The following is a 13857-nucleotide window of genomic DNA, read 5'->3' on the forward strand; positions in this document are numbered from 1 at the left end:
GAGAGCACAGGTTAGCGGAGGCCGCTGGGGAACTGAGCTGAACTCTCTTTGTTGCTCCCACCTCTCCTGCTCTCGCCACGGCTGCCCGCAGTGACTCCTGACTCCCTGTCAGCCTCGAAGGCCTGTTGCCGTGCGCGGCGCCCCCAGCCCGCCCCTCCTCTCGGCTTTCAGGCCCGAGGCGGCCCTCCCGGGAAGCGCTCCCCACCGTCTCCCCGCAGCCACCTTCCCCGCGCGCCCGTGCCTCGCAGACGGCGGGGCCTCTCCCGAGGCGGGGACACGTGGCCGCGCGGGGTGCGTGGCAGCCCTCCCCAAGCCCGCGCCCCCGGTTGGCTCCCGCGCCGCGGCAGCCGGCGGGCAGATCCCCGGCTAGCGCACGACCCGCCCCGCCCCAGGCCAGTCGCGCCCGCCTCCGCCCCCGCGCGCGCGCCCCTCCCGCGCCCTACATCCACCACCCCGCGAGGGGGCTCAGTCCGCAGCCGCCGCCGCTGCCGCCGCCGCTTCGGCTTCGGTGCAGGCAACGGCCGCCGGCGAGACAGCTGAGCGGACGAGCATCCCCAAGCAGTAAGCCCTCTTTCTCTCCGCGTGTGCGTGCGTGAGTGCTTCCCGCCTGCCAGGCCCGCGTCCCCCGGGAGCGGCTGCCCTCGTGTCCCGCCGCGGCGCGGGAGCCATCGCTCCCGGGCTGGTAGCTCGGCCTTCCAGGGCTGGGTACCTGCGGCCTCGGGCCTTGGCGGCCTGGCGGGGGATGGAAGTGGGAGGCGCACGGTGTCTGCGCGGTGCGGGATGAGGGACCGTGAGGTCCCTTTTGGTGCGTGCCTCGGCCTCCGCAGGCTTTCTTTACTGGGGTGGCGGGTGGTGGAGATGGGGAGCCGCTGGGGAGAGAGTGGGGTGGAGGTAGGAGGAGTGGGAATGAAATGGGGTCTCTCCGTGTTTTCCTCTGCGGGAATGGGGGAGTAGGGGGGTGAAGGGGGAGGCTTGGTTTTCTGAATAAGGATGGCGGGCAGTGGGGGTGGGGTGAGGTGGGGGCACCTTTTGGTTTTCTCAACAAGGATGGCGGGGGCTGGTGGGGAGCGGGTGAAGATGAAGAGTGTGTGGGGGGCTGCCCTTGGCTTTTCTCATCAAGGATGGCGGGTATTGGGAAGGATGTGAGGTGAGGGACTCGCCTTGGTTCTCTCATTGAGGATGGCGGAGGTGGGGATGGAAGGGAGGGGAGGGGGGCTCGCCTCGGTTTTCTAAAGGGAGATGCTGGGGGGGGTGTTGGAGGAGTGGGGGCTTCTTGCAGAGAGAATGGGGAGGGAGGGGCCCTCTGTGCTTCTTCTAAGGGGATGGCGTGTGTGTGGGGGGGTGGCGAGTGGGGGGTGGGGAGAGTGGGGGATTTCAGCTAAAGCGGGGAACCTAGGGAAGCAAGGGGAGGTTCCAACGTGGGGATGGAGCCTTAGAACGTGGGTTTTCTAAAGTGCAGGGTGTGACCTTTCCGTCTCAAAAATCGTGAAATCCCTACAAGGTGCGGTCTGTTGTAAGTTCAGGGAGAGAGGTTTCTGCTTTCGAAGTTTCTCTTTCTCTTCCATTCCTCGCGGCCTCTTCTCAGTCGACTAGGACTAGGTAGAGGTTTGAAAATCAGCAAGGCAAAGGACACGGCTGTGTGGGTCGTGTTCAGTGCTATATTATTTTCTGCATTTGGGAGCGTGCAGGTTTCTCAGGTTTGTTTTGATTGCCCTTTACAATAAAAGCCCTGTACCAGGGAGTCCCCTTGGGAAAAGAAGAGACCAAGGTTTATTAAGGGGACTCCAGGTTTGGTTTTTGAATTTCCTGAAGGGCAAGAGAGAAGTCATTGTAGCATATTGCTTGGCTTTCAGAAGGGTAAAATAGTAGAATAAACGCACGTCTTTGCTGGAACTCCTCTATATTCGTTTAAGTTATTCCACTAGGATTATCTGAGCACCTTTTGATTTGTATTTGGAATCCATCCAGTGTTGCTAATTGGAGCCATCATTTTGTAATTGCCCGTGATTCTTCCCTGGGTTATCAAATCTATGGCAAGCTTATAGAATAGCAGGAATAATTTTTTTCGTTATCTTGATTGACAGTTTTAATGTAAATTTTATGTTGTTCCTTGGAAATGTGAACATTTGCAGAATAGCACAAGTTTAAATTATTAGTCCCTTGGAATTTTGCAAAGCCTTTCCCTCCCCAACTCTCCTTCTCCAGAAACGGAACCCTCCCCATTCTTGATGCTGAAGCCTTTCTTGCAAGGGCTTCTGGGATGGTAGCTTTGCCTTTGGAAAATCACGCTCATATTTGCTTAAAAGAATACATATTAAAAAGGCATCGACCTTTAATGTGGTGAGCCTATAGTACTTTCCCATTTTGGTTACATAAGGTTCCAATCTAGTCTTTACCTTCAGTCTTTAAAAATGCTTATATAACGTTTTTAAGAGCAAATATAATCTTTATGCAACAGGAAATTGGTCAGATTGTTAGGCCATGATTCGAGCAAACCACTCACAATAAGTCTTAGGAGTACTATATAGATTGTGTAACCATATATGGTTTTCGAAATTCTAACCTACCATTCCCATATTTAATTTTTGGAGAACGAAAGTATTTTTTTTTTCAACCAAATCTAGATTTTTGAGTGATGCTTTCTAACAGAATTTTTGTGTATGATTTTAATTGGTAAACTGCTTCTTGTAGAATACCAGTGCAGTGGGGCTAATTTAATATATATATTAAACTAATGGACCACTTAAATAAGATAATTCCATGTTTAATGGAAATGTTAAATTGGAAATGGTTAAGTGGAAATAGAGATTTTTGGTCTCCAAGACTGACCTAGAAGCATTTATTTCCACTGTTGTATGTACCATTTGTATGTTAATATGATGTGCCCAGGGGACAATTTGAAAACAGTATTTTTACAATAAAATTCAAGCCTGATTTTTTTTGTCTCTCTCAGGAATGGAAAGTTGAGAGTGGTAAAATCTTTTACAGAGAGCATGTTGCTTGATGGTGGGTGTTGAGTTTCTCTCTAGACAAAAGGAGTAAATGGAGTTTTTTACCTATTTTTTTGAGAACCTATTGTTCTGTGGGACTGGAGGAAAAAAAAAGATGAGGAAATTTCAGAAACTAATGAAAGTATGATGAAATATTTTTCTAAATATTCTTCAAGATTTTGCGAATATCTATTTGAAAAATAATTTGTAAATCAAGCCTCTGTGTAAGAAACTGACCCTCTCCTCAGAAATTTTGACATTTAAAAAATAACAGTTTGTTGAATGAATAGTAGTTGATCTTCTGAGACCGATCCCTGTTTTCTTGCTCTCCACCTCTGGGTTCCATTCGTCCTGACACCTCTGCCTTGGCTTTTATAACCTTGGGGTCGTTGAACAAATGTTCATGCTTGCTTAAACTTTAGCCCTTATCTATTTGGTTGCTTTCCCTAACTTTTGCCTACAAATTTTTTTGGGTAATTGAACTTTCCAATTGTTTGGATTTGAGGTAAAACGAAGTAGACTATAATTATTTTCCTTTAAAAGATCTTTTCTTTCAGCTCCTGTTGGAGGAGAGCACGGAAAGGTTTTTTCTTTTTTTGTCAATGGAGTACTTAATTAAGCAGAATATATGACATTCATTTATTCAGCAAACATTTTCTGCCTTACCTCCTCTGTTGGAGGCTCTGTGCTAAGTGTGGAGGTACACAGTGGATTAAAAAAATGACTTCTGCCTTTCTGGTGCAGTCATTAAAATGAAAAATAGACAATGAATTTGTTGTGAATAATCAAGAGTTGTCCGGAGTGTTTTGGACATTAACATTGCACTTTATATAAGTGAAACATGCTTCAGCCATGCAAACAATGGCGTCGTTTCTTTCCAGTGGATTAGTCACTTCATAAATTCTATTTTACCTTCCCAGCTAAGGCAAACTTTTTTCATTTTTGGTAATAATATGGTTTCTAAGTCATCTTAGGACCATGGCCTTTTCTTTTTCTTTTTTTAAGATGGGTTTTATACAATGTCAGGGCACTTAGATTTCTTGGTGTTTAAACTCAGCTTTAGTATCACTGCATAAAGTAGTGAAAAGTGGATCCCTTCCTGTGACTTAAAGCATCTTCTGACTCCAAATTAGGCAAAAAAATCTTTTTCTATGGTCAATTGTGAATTATGGGTAATAATGGATGATGGAGCCCAGAGGAGTGGATAATACTGAATAGTATCTTTTGGCCTTCTGCAGTGCTACCTCCTGATATTGGGGTGATTTTGCCTCCCAGAGGACATTTGGAAAGGTCTGGAGACATTTTTGGTTATCACAACTAGAGGTGGGGGGGGGGTAGGTGGTGCACTACTGGCATCTAGTGGGTAGAGGCCAGGGATGCCGCTAAACATCCTACAATGCACAGGGCAGCCCCCCTACAACAAAGAATTATCTGGCCCCAAATGTCAGTAAGTGCTGAGGTTGATGTAATTTCCTCTCCAAAATGCAGTAAAATGTAACTTCAGGAGGGTGGAGAACAATAATAGTGTCTTGCCATGACTTTGAATAGTTGGCTGAGCTCACTTTACTAGTCTTAAAAGTGACTAGTTCCTGCACACTGATCTAAATAATTGGAAGAATAAGGACAGTTACCTTTATGGTACTCTCATCAGACGCTTATATCCATTATGTAGTCTCTTCATTTTATAAATAAGGCACAGGTTCAGAGAGGTAAAGTAACTTGCCCTAGGTTTCCCCACTGGCAAAGATTGGAAGTAGAAATCAAAATTAAGATTGATTGTCTTGCTCCTCCAAAGTTCATGGGTTTGACCACATCATACCCTTTCCCTTGTAGCATGCTCCATTCAAAATTCTACTTTAAAAAAAAATTACAAATTACTACATATCCTGTGTACCATTGAGCTTGCTTAAGAGTAATTAAAACCATGACTGTTGAATTTGATCATACTTGGAGAAAGTGGCAAGGAGTGGGGGGGGGGCAACATGAACTGAATACCCATTACAGTTCCAGAAAGTAGCCAGTCGAATTTACATCCGTTATCTAATCTGATCCTCACAGCGACTCTGCAAAGTAGGTGTTATGATGAGAGCCAAAGAGATGGGCTGAGTAACTTGTCTAAGATTGCAGAATTAATAAGCAGCAGAGTTGGGATTCATGGCCCACAATGAAGCCACTCTCTTTGCTGCTTGCTCTAAATGTTGGGGATTGGAATTCAAGGGGGATGAGCTGGAGAGAGGAGAGTAACTGCTTCTGGATAAAAAGTAACATCAGAGATAACTATAGTAAACAGTGGACTCTCATTATGCAGAAAATGGAGAGGTGAATTGCTGTACCTTCCTCAACTGGTGAGACTTGAGTTCAACGTGGAATTTATTCTAGAGATCTTTCCAGATCAAGACTGTGATTGGAATTTTGGGTAACTTCATTTTCTGTTTTATCTGAATTTTTCAGATAGTGGTTTGATAACCGTGAAACTGGAAGTTACCTAATTACATTTAGATCCTTCCAGCAGCTCACTTTCTATCTTTCTTAGGATTGTTGCATAGAACTTAGTAATGACAGCATTTAGTCTTGTCATCTTTTTCCACAATTTAAACATTTGTGTTTGCTATGGAAGTTGTTTTATAATAGAAGTCATCAGATTCATACTTGTGCTTTCCATATGGGGGGGTGTATTTTGTTTTGACAGCTAAATATTTATTTTAACTTTTGATGTGTTGTGTTGGACAGCATAAAAAGAGGAAAAATAAGAAACAGCTCAATAGTGATCATATTTTGTCTGGCAAGCATTTTTTGTGTGTGTGTGGGCACAAGAGAGATCTCATGTTTCATTTCATTTACTTTAAATTGGAAAGGAATTTTAACCATGATTCTCAAGGGCCAGGATGCTGGAAAAAAAAAAGAAATGTTGTTTAGATAAAATGCATGTTTTGATTTCCACATAGAAATCAAAGCATAGATTCTGATTATAATAATAATGTCCTGATTGTGACTACAGCAGTCAGCCATTTGGGTAATCAACTACTGTGTATAGACATGCATGGTGATCCCCTCTGATTTGTCCCTCCCCCTAACTGATTTTAGAGTAGATTTGAGAGATCTGATAAGACTTGCAAGGATGCAATAATCTGTTCAAAAGTAGAATTTTTTTATAAGAGTGGCACTTTTTTGTTTCTAAATGCCAATTTAGAAAATAGAGAAAAGCCTGAAGAAAATAAAAATCAGTCATAATCCACCACCCAGAAATGAATGATACTATTTTGTATTTCTTTGAAAAGTGCAGTAATTGTTCAGTTGTTGGACTCAAGTCCATTGCATAGTCTCCAGCTTACAAATGTAGTCTAAATTATATTTTTAAAACTTTACCAAAAGATTTTCTGCATTTTGTTGGATCTCTAGATAGAAGTCATGGGTATAATGAGTGCAACGGGAGAGCCCAGCTGTCACTGTCCACCCCCCTTCATTTTACAGAAGAGGAATCTGAGGATCAAAGAGGTTAAGCACCTGGTCCGTGGTCATGCAGTGTGTTTGTTGGAGTTCCAGTCTGAATTTTTAAATTTTTAGGTCTTCTCTATACGTAGGTAACCATTTCCTAATCAAAAACTCTTTGCAGTCAAGAACTTTCTGGTGTCCTGTCCCTCAAAGGAACAAGCTTTTATGGTGGAAATATATTAATCATATACTAAAAGATATCAAAAGGCCAATATTTCCTAATTTCAGAAAATGATAGAAATAATTTTGAACACTGCAGGCAGTTTTCATATTATTTGCTTTATTCAAATGGAACATTAGTAATGGGGAACCTCTTGCATGCATCTGACCTGCAGTTTGCTTTCCTCTGGCCTCTGGGGCAAGAGCCAAGAGGTGATATATCAGGTATGCTGACAGTTAGAAAAATAAAAAATGTCTTTAGGAGTCTTTAGAGATGGTAGCCTGAAAGACCACATTGCTTCATGAAAGTATTTTTTGTCTGTTGTCCTTTATAGAATTAGATGTGGTTGAAATTGTGGGAAAGAGACTTTAAAGATTGCCTCTGGTAGGAAGTTAAAAAAATGAAGCAAATGCTGGCAGTATGGCTTTATTTAAATACACACGCATGTGTGCATGCACAGATGCACACACAGGATTGTTATTTTAATCTGGCACTATTCACAATTAAGTTCTTGAGCCTTTCTCCCTTTCTTTCCTTGCCCCTCTTCATTTCTTTGTGTAGCTGTGTGGTTCACTCTGTCTATCTTTGTGTCTCTTTTGCATGTGTCTGTTTCACACCCAGGGTCTCAGCGTGACTCTTTTTTTGGGGGAGGTCCATTTGACTGCCCGTTTTCCCTTTTCACCAGCTCTCAGGGTATCCACACCCCTCTAATCACATTTATCCTAATCACATTTATCCACCATTGCATCTTTCTATTACCTATCCCCTTTGCCAGTGTTATAGTTACCCCAACATGGATTGGGCTAGGTCCGGTTTTCAGCTTAGGATGGACAGGGAAGCTGATGTCCAGGGCAGGTGTGGGGTGAGAAGAGCTAGTGTGTCTCTATACAGAAATGCCATCAACAGAAGAGAATTAAACAATGGAAGAGAATTAAAATATTTACAGAGATTATGTTGGCTCCATATACATGTCAACCTGTGAACATGAAATTATCTCTTCTGGACAGCCAGGGCCCCAGCAAATGCTAAAGCCACTTGAAATAATGAATATGGATGCTCATTGCCAAGGGCTTACTATGTGAACAAATAAGAAAATCGTACCCTTGCCTAGGGGTGTGATTTTTTTTTTTTTTTTTTGTGAGGAACTTAAATTTTTATTTATGCAGTTCCCTGTTTAAATACCAGCTTCTATTTAAAACAGAACAAATTCCTAAGAAGTTTTGTTCATTTGTGTTTCCTCTTTATGCAACTCAGTTTAGTGCAAAACTTAAGTTCATTACACATATTACACATAGCCTTTGTACCTTGGTAAGTGGAAGGTGAAGGTGACTAATAAGTCAATACATCAAAAAACAGAGTATGTATATGCAGGTGACTTGTGGGCTAACTTAGGACAAAGGATCTTTATATTCCTGATTGTTTTCAGTTCACGAAAGTTAACTGTTGTAGATAGATCATGTCAGTGCAGACCTTGTAGTTACTTGAAATGTTCTTTTAGAACAGCCTGTAACCCCTATTAAATCTAGCCTCTAAATAAACTAGCCAGTTAAATCTTGCATACAAAATGTCTTTGCATAAATACAGTGCAAGATGCTATGGCTAACCAAATGAATTCAGGAACACTAGAAAAAATCAAAAACCTTGGTCAACTTGGTGTATGTAAAAAGTTTCTAATCAGTGTGTCAGAATGTCACCAGAAGAATATGAACATGTATGCAAGCCACCATGATTTTTCATTTTGTAGCTGATTAAATGAATGTGATTGCAAATTCACTGAGCTCATTCTGCATAAGCTGCCAGAAGGAAATCTGTGTGGGAAAGAATGCAATCTTATCTTGCACTCACAGGTAACACTGCTGTATAGTCATGTCTGCACAAGTCCAGCTCCATTCATAATGTGGAAAATCTCCATTGAGGAAATAGCCCTATCAGTACCCAAATTCAGGTATGCTAGAGTGTATGCAGGCAAAGTTATCCTACCTCTCCTCCAAATCTTTTCCACACAAATTTTTTTTTGACTTTTTTTTTTTTTAATCTTCATTTTATTGAGATATATTCACATACCACGCAGTCATACAAAACAAATCGTACTTTCGATTGTTTACAGTACCATTACATAGTGGTACATTCATCACCCAAATCAATCCCTGACACCTTCATTAGCACACACACAAAAATAACAAGAATAATAATTAGAGTGAAAAAGAGCAATTGAAGTAAAAAAGAACACCGGGTACCTTTGTCTGTTTGTTTCCTTCCCCTATTTTTCTACTCATCCATCCATAAACTAGACAAAGTGGAGTGTGGTCCTTATGGCTTTCCCAATCCCATTGTCACCCCTCATAAGCTACATTTTTATACAACTGTCTTCGAGATTCATGGGTTCTGGGTTGTAGTTTGATAGTTTCAGGTATCCACCACCAGCTACCCCAATTCTTTAGAACCTAAAAAGGGTTGTCTAAAGTGTGCATAAGAGTGCCCACCAGAGTGACCTCTCGGCTCCTTTTGGAATCTCTCTGCCACGGAAGCTTATTTCATTTCCTTTCACATCCCCCTTTTGGTCAAGAAGATGTTCTCCGTCCCACGATGCCAGGTCTACATTCCTCCCCGGGAATCATATTCCATGTTGCCAGGGAGATTCACTCCCCTGGGTGTCTGATCCCACGTAGGGGGGAGGGCAGTGATTTCACCTTTCAAGTTGGCTTAGCTAGAGAGAGAGGGCCACATCTGAGCAACAAAGAGGCATTCGGGAGGAGGCTCTTAGGAACAACCATAGGGAGGCCTAGCCTCTCCTTTGCAGCAACCGTCTTCCCAAGGGTAAAACCTGTGGTAGAGGGCTCAACCCATCAAACCACCAGTCCCCTATGTCTGTGGTCATGTTAGCAACCATGGAGGTGGGGTACGCGAATACCCCTGCATTCTCCACAGGCTCCTCAAGGGGGCACTACATCATTTTTTTTTTCCTTGTTTTTCTTTTTTTTTTTTTTTTTAACTTTCCCTTCTTTTTTAAATCAACTTTATGAAAAAAAAGTTAAAAAGAAAACAAACATACAATAAAAGAACATTTCAAAGAGACCATAACAAGGGAGTAAGAAAAAGACAACTAACCTAAGATAACTGCTTAACTTCCAACATGTTCCTACTTTACCCCAAGAAAGTTACCTAATATAGCAACAATTCTGTGAACTTGCTCCTACTATATCCATCAGAAATTAACAGACCATATTCATTCCTGGGCATCCCCAGAATGTTAAATAGCTTATCTGTTCTTCTTGGATTATTGTTCCCCCTTCCTTAATTGCTCTCTACTGCTAGTTCCCCTACATTCTACATTATAAACCATTTGTTTTACATTTTTCAAAGTTCACATTAGTGGTAGCATATAATATTTCTCTTTTTGTGCCTGGCTTATTTCGCTCAGCATTATGTCTTCAAGGTTCATCCATGTTGTCATATGTTTCACGAGATCGTTCCTTCTTACTGCCGCGTAGTATTCCATCGTGTGTATATACCACATTTTATTTATCCACTCATCTGTTGAAGGACATTTGGGTTGTTTCCATCTCTTGGCAATTGTGAATAATGCTGCTATGAACATTGTCGTGCAGATATCTGTTCGTGTCACTGCTTTCCGATCTTCCGGGTATATACCGAGAAGTGCAATCGCTGGATCGAATGGTAGCTCTATATCTAGTTTTCTAAGGAACTGCCAGACTGACTTCCAGAGTGGCTGAACCATTATACAGTCCCACCAACAATGAATAAGAGTTCCAATTTCTCCACATCCCCTCCAGCATTTGTAGTTTCCTGTTTGTTTAATGGCAGCCATTCTAACCGGTGTTAGATGGTATCTCATTGTGGTCTTAATTTGCATCTCTCTAATAGCTAGTGAAGCTGAACATTTTTTCATGTGTTTCTTGGCCATTTGTATTTCCTCTTCAGAGAACTGTCTTTTCATATCTTTTGCCCATTTTATAATTGGGCCGACTGTACTATTGTCATTGAGTTGTAGGATTTCTTTATATATGCAAGATATCAGTCTTTTGTCAGATACATGGTTTCCAAAAATTTTTTCCCATTGAGTTGGCTGCCTCTTTACCTTTTTGAGAAATTCCTTTGAGGTGCAGAAACTTCTAAGCTTGAGGAGTTCCCATTTATCTATTTTCTCTTTTGTTGCTTGTGCTTTGGTTGTAAAGTCTAGGAAGTGGCCGCCTAATACAAGGTCTTGAAGATGTTTTCCTACATTATCTTCTAGGAGTTTTATGGTACTTTCTTTTATATTGAGATCTTTCATCCATTTTGAGTTAATTTTTGTGTAGGGGGTGAGGTAGGGGTCCTCTTTCATTCTTTTGGATATGGATATCCAACTCTCCCAGCCCCATTTGTTGAAAAGACCATTATGGCTCAGTTCAGTGACTTTGGGGGCCTTATCAAAGATCAGTCGGCCATAGATCTGAGGGTCTATCTCCAAATTCTCAATTCGATTCCATTGATCTATATGTCTATCTTTGTGCCAGTACCATGCTGTTTTGGCAACTGTGGCTTTATAATAAGCTTCAAAGTCAGGGAGTGTAAGTCCTCCCACTTCGTTTTTCTTTTTTAGAGTGTCTTTAGCAATTCGAGGCATCTTCCCTTTCCAAATAAATTTGATAACTAGCTTTTCCAAGTCTGCAAAGTAGGTTGTTGGAATTTTGATTGGGATTGCATTGAATCTGTAGATGAGTTTGGGTAGAATTGACATCTTAATGACATTTAGTCTTCCTATCCATGAACATGGAATATTTTTCCATCTTTTAAGGTCCCCTTCTATTTCTTTTAGTAGAGTTATGTAGTTTTCTTTGTATAGGTCTTTTACATCTTTGGTTAAGTTTATTCCTAGGTACTTGATTTTTTTAGTTGCTATTGAAAATGGTATCTTTTTCTTGAGTGTCTCTTCAGTTTGTTCATTTCTAGCATATAGAAACATTACTGACTTATGTGCATTAACCTTGTATCCCGCTACTTTGCTAAATTTGTTGATTAGCTCTAGTAGCTGTATCGTTGATTTCTCAGGGTTTTCTAGATATAAGATCATATCATCTGCAAACAATGACAGTTTTACTTCTTCTTTTCCAATTTGGATGCCTTTTATTTCTTTGTCTTGCCGGATTGCCCTGGCTAGCACTTCCAGCACAATGTTGAATAACAGTGGTGACAGCGGGCATCCTTGTCTTGTTCCTGATCTTAGAGGGAAGGCTTTCATTCTCCCACCATTGAGTACTATGCTGGCTGTGGGTTTTTCATATATGCTCTTTATCATGTTGAGGAAGTTTCCTTCAATTCCTACCTTTTGAAGTGTTTTTATCAAAAACGGATGTTGGATTTTGTCAAATGCTTTTTCAGCATCTATTGAGATGATCAATTGATTTTTCCCTTTTGACTTGTTAATGTGTTGTAATACATTGATTGATTTTCTTATGTTGAACCATCCTTGCATGCCTGGAATAAACCCCACTTGGTCATGGTGTATGATTTTTTTAATGTGTCTTTGGATTCGATTTGCAAGTATTTTGTTGAGGATTTTTGCATCTATATTCATTAGGGAGATTGGCCGGTAGTTTTCCTTTTTTGTAGCATCTTTGCCTGGTTTTGGTATTAGATTGATGTTAGCTTCATAAAATGAGTTAGGTAGTGTTCCATTTTCTTCAATGTTTTGAAAGAGTTTGAGTAAGATTGGTGTCAGTTCTTTCTGGAAAGTTTGGTAGAATTCCCCTGTGAAGCCATCTGGCCCTGGGCATTTATTTGTGGGAAGATTTTTGATGACTGATTGGATCTCTTTGCTTGTGATGGGTTGGTTGAGGTGTTCTATTTCTTCTCTGGTCAGTCTAGGTTGTTCATATGTTTCCAGGAAATTGTCCATTTCCTCTACATTATCCAGTTTGTTGGCATACAGTTGTTCATAGTATCCTCTTATAATTTTTTTAATTTCTTCAGGATCTGCAGTTATGTCACCTTTTTCATTCATTATTTTGTTTATATGGGTCTTCTCTCTTTTTGATTTTGTCAGTCTAGCTAGGGGCTTGTCAATCTTGTTGATCTTCTCAAAGAACCAACTTTTGGTGATATTTATCCTCTCTATTGTTTTTTTGTTCTCTATGTCATTTATTTCTGCTTTAATCCTTGTTATTTCTTTTCTTGTACTTGGTTTAGGATTGGTTTGCTGTTCATTTTCTAGCTTCTTCAGTTGATCCATTAGTTCTTTGATTTTGGCTCTTTCTTCCTTTTTAATATATGTGTTTAGTGCTATAAATTTCCCCCTCAGCACTGCTTTTGCTGCATCCCATAGGTTTTGGTATGTTGTGTTCTCATTTTCATTCGTCTCTATATATTTAGCAATTTCTCTTGCTATTTCTTTGTTAACCCACTGATTGTTTAGGAGTGTGTTGTTTAACCTCCAGGTATTTGTAAATTTTCTAAGTCTCTGATGGTTATTGACTTCTAATTGTATTCCATTGTGGTCAGAGAATGTGCTTTGAATAATTTCAATCTTTTTAAATTTATTGAGGCTTGTTTTATGTCCCAGCATATGATCTATTCTGGAGAAAGTTCCATGAGCACTAGAAAAGTATGTGTATCCTGGTGATTTGGGATGTAATGTCCTGTATATGTCTGTTAAATCTAATTCATTTATCAGATTGTTTAGGTTTTCAATTTCCTTATTGGTCTTCTGTCTGGTTGATCTATCTATAGGAGAGAGTGATGTGTTGAAGTCTCCCACAATTATTGTGGAAACATCAATTGCTTCCTTTAGTTTTGCCAGTGTTTCTCTCATGTATTTTGTGGCACCTTGATTGGGTGCATAGACATTTACGATTGTTATTTCTTCTTGCTGAATTGCCCCTTTTATTAGTATGTAGTGGCCTTCTTTGTCTCTCAAAACATCCCTGCATTTGAAGTCTATTTTATCTGAGATTAATATTGCTACACCTGCTTTCTTTTGGCTGTGGCTTGCATGAAATATTTTTTTCCATCCTTTCACTTTCAGTTTCTTTGTGTCCCTGTGTCTAAGATGAGTCTCTTGTATGCAACATATTGATGGTTCATTTTTTTTGATCCATTCTGCGAATCTATATCTTTTAATTGGAGAGTTTAATCCATTTACATTCAACATTATAACCGTGAAGGCATTTCTTGAATCAGCCATCTTATCCTTTGGTTTATGTTTGTCATATTTTT

General features: G+C 40.7%; 1 protein-coding gene across 3 annotated transcripts in view; it reads left to right on the forward strand.

Moving 5' to 3' along the window:
- The first annotated feature begins 417 nt into the window (after positions 1-417).
- Positions 418-13857, forward strand: part of FHL1 (four and a half LIM domains 1) — a 66840-nt gene continuing 53400 nt past the window's right edge. Inside the window, exon 1 of one of the 3 annotated variants that reach the window (XM_037822186.1) lies at positions 418-561. The gene's annotated coding sequence lies outside the window, so the exon portion shown is untranslated. Of the gene's footprint in view, positions 562-787; positions 806-13857 lie in introns of those variants that run through there. The other 2 variants (XM_037822189.1, XM_037822187.1) reach the window with 2 other exon arrangements.

This window comes from Choloepus didactylus, chromosome X (assembly GCF_015220235.1).
Source record: "Choloepus didactylus isolate mChoDid1 chromosome X, mChoDid1.pri, whole genome shotgun sequence".
Taxonomy (NCBI): Eukaryota; Metazoa; Chordata; class Mammalia; order Pilosa; family Megalonychidae; genus Choloepus; species Choloepus didactylus.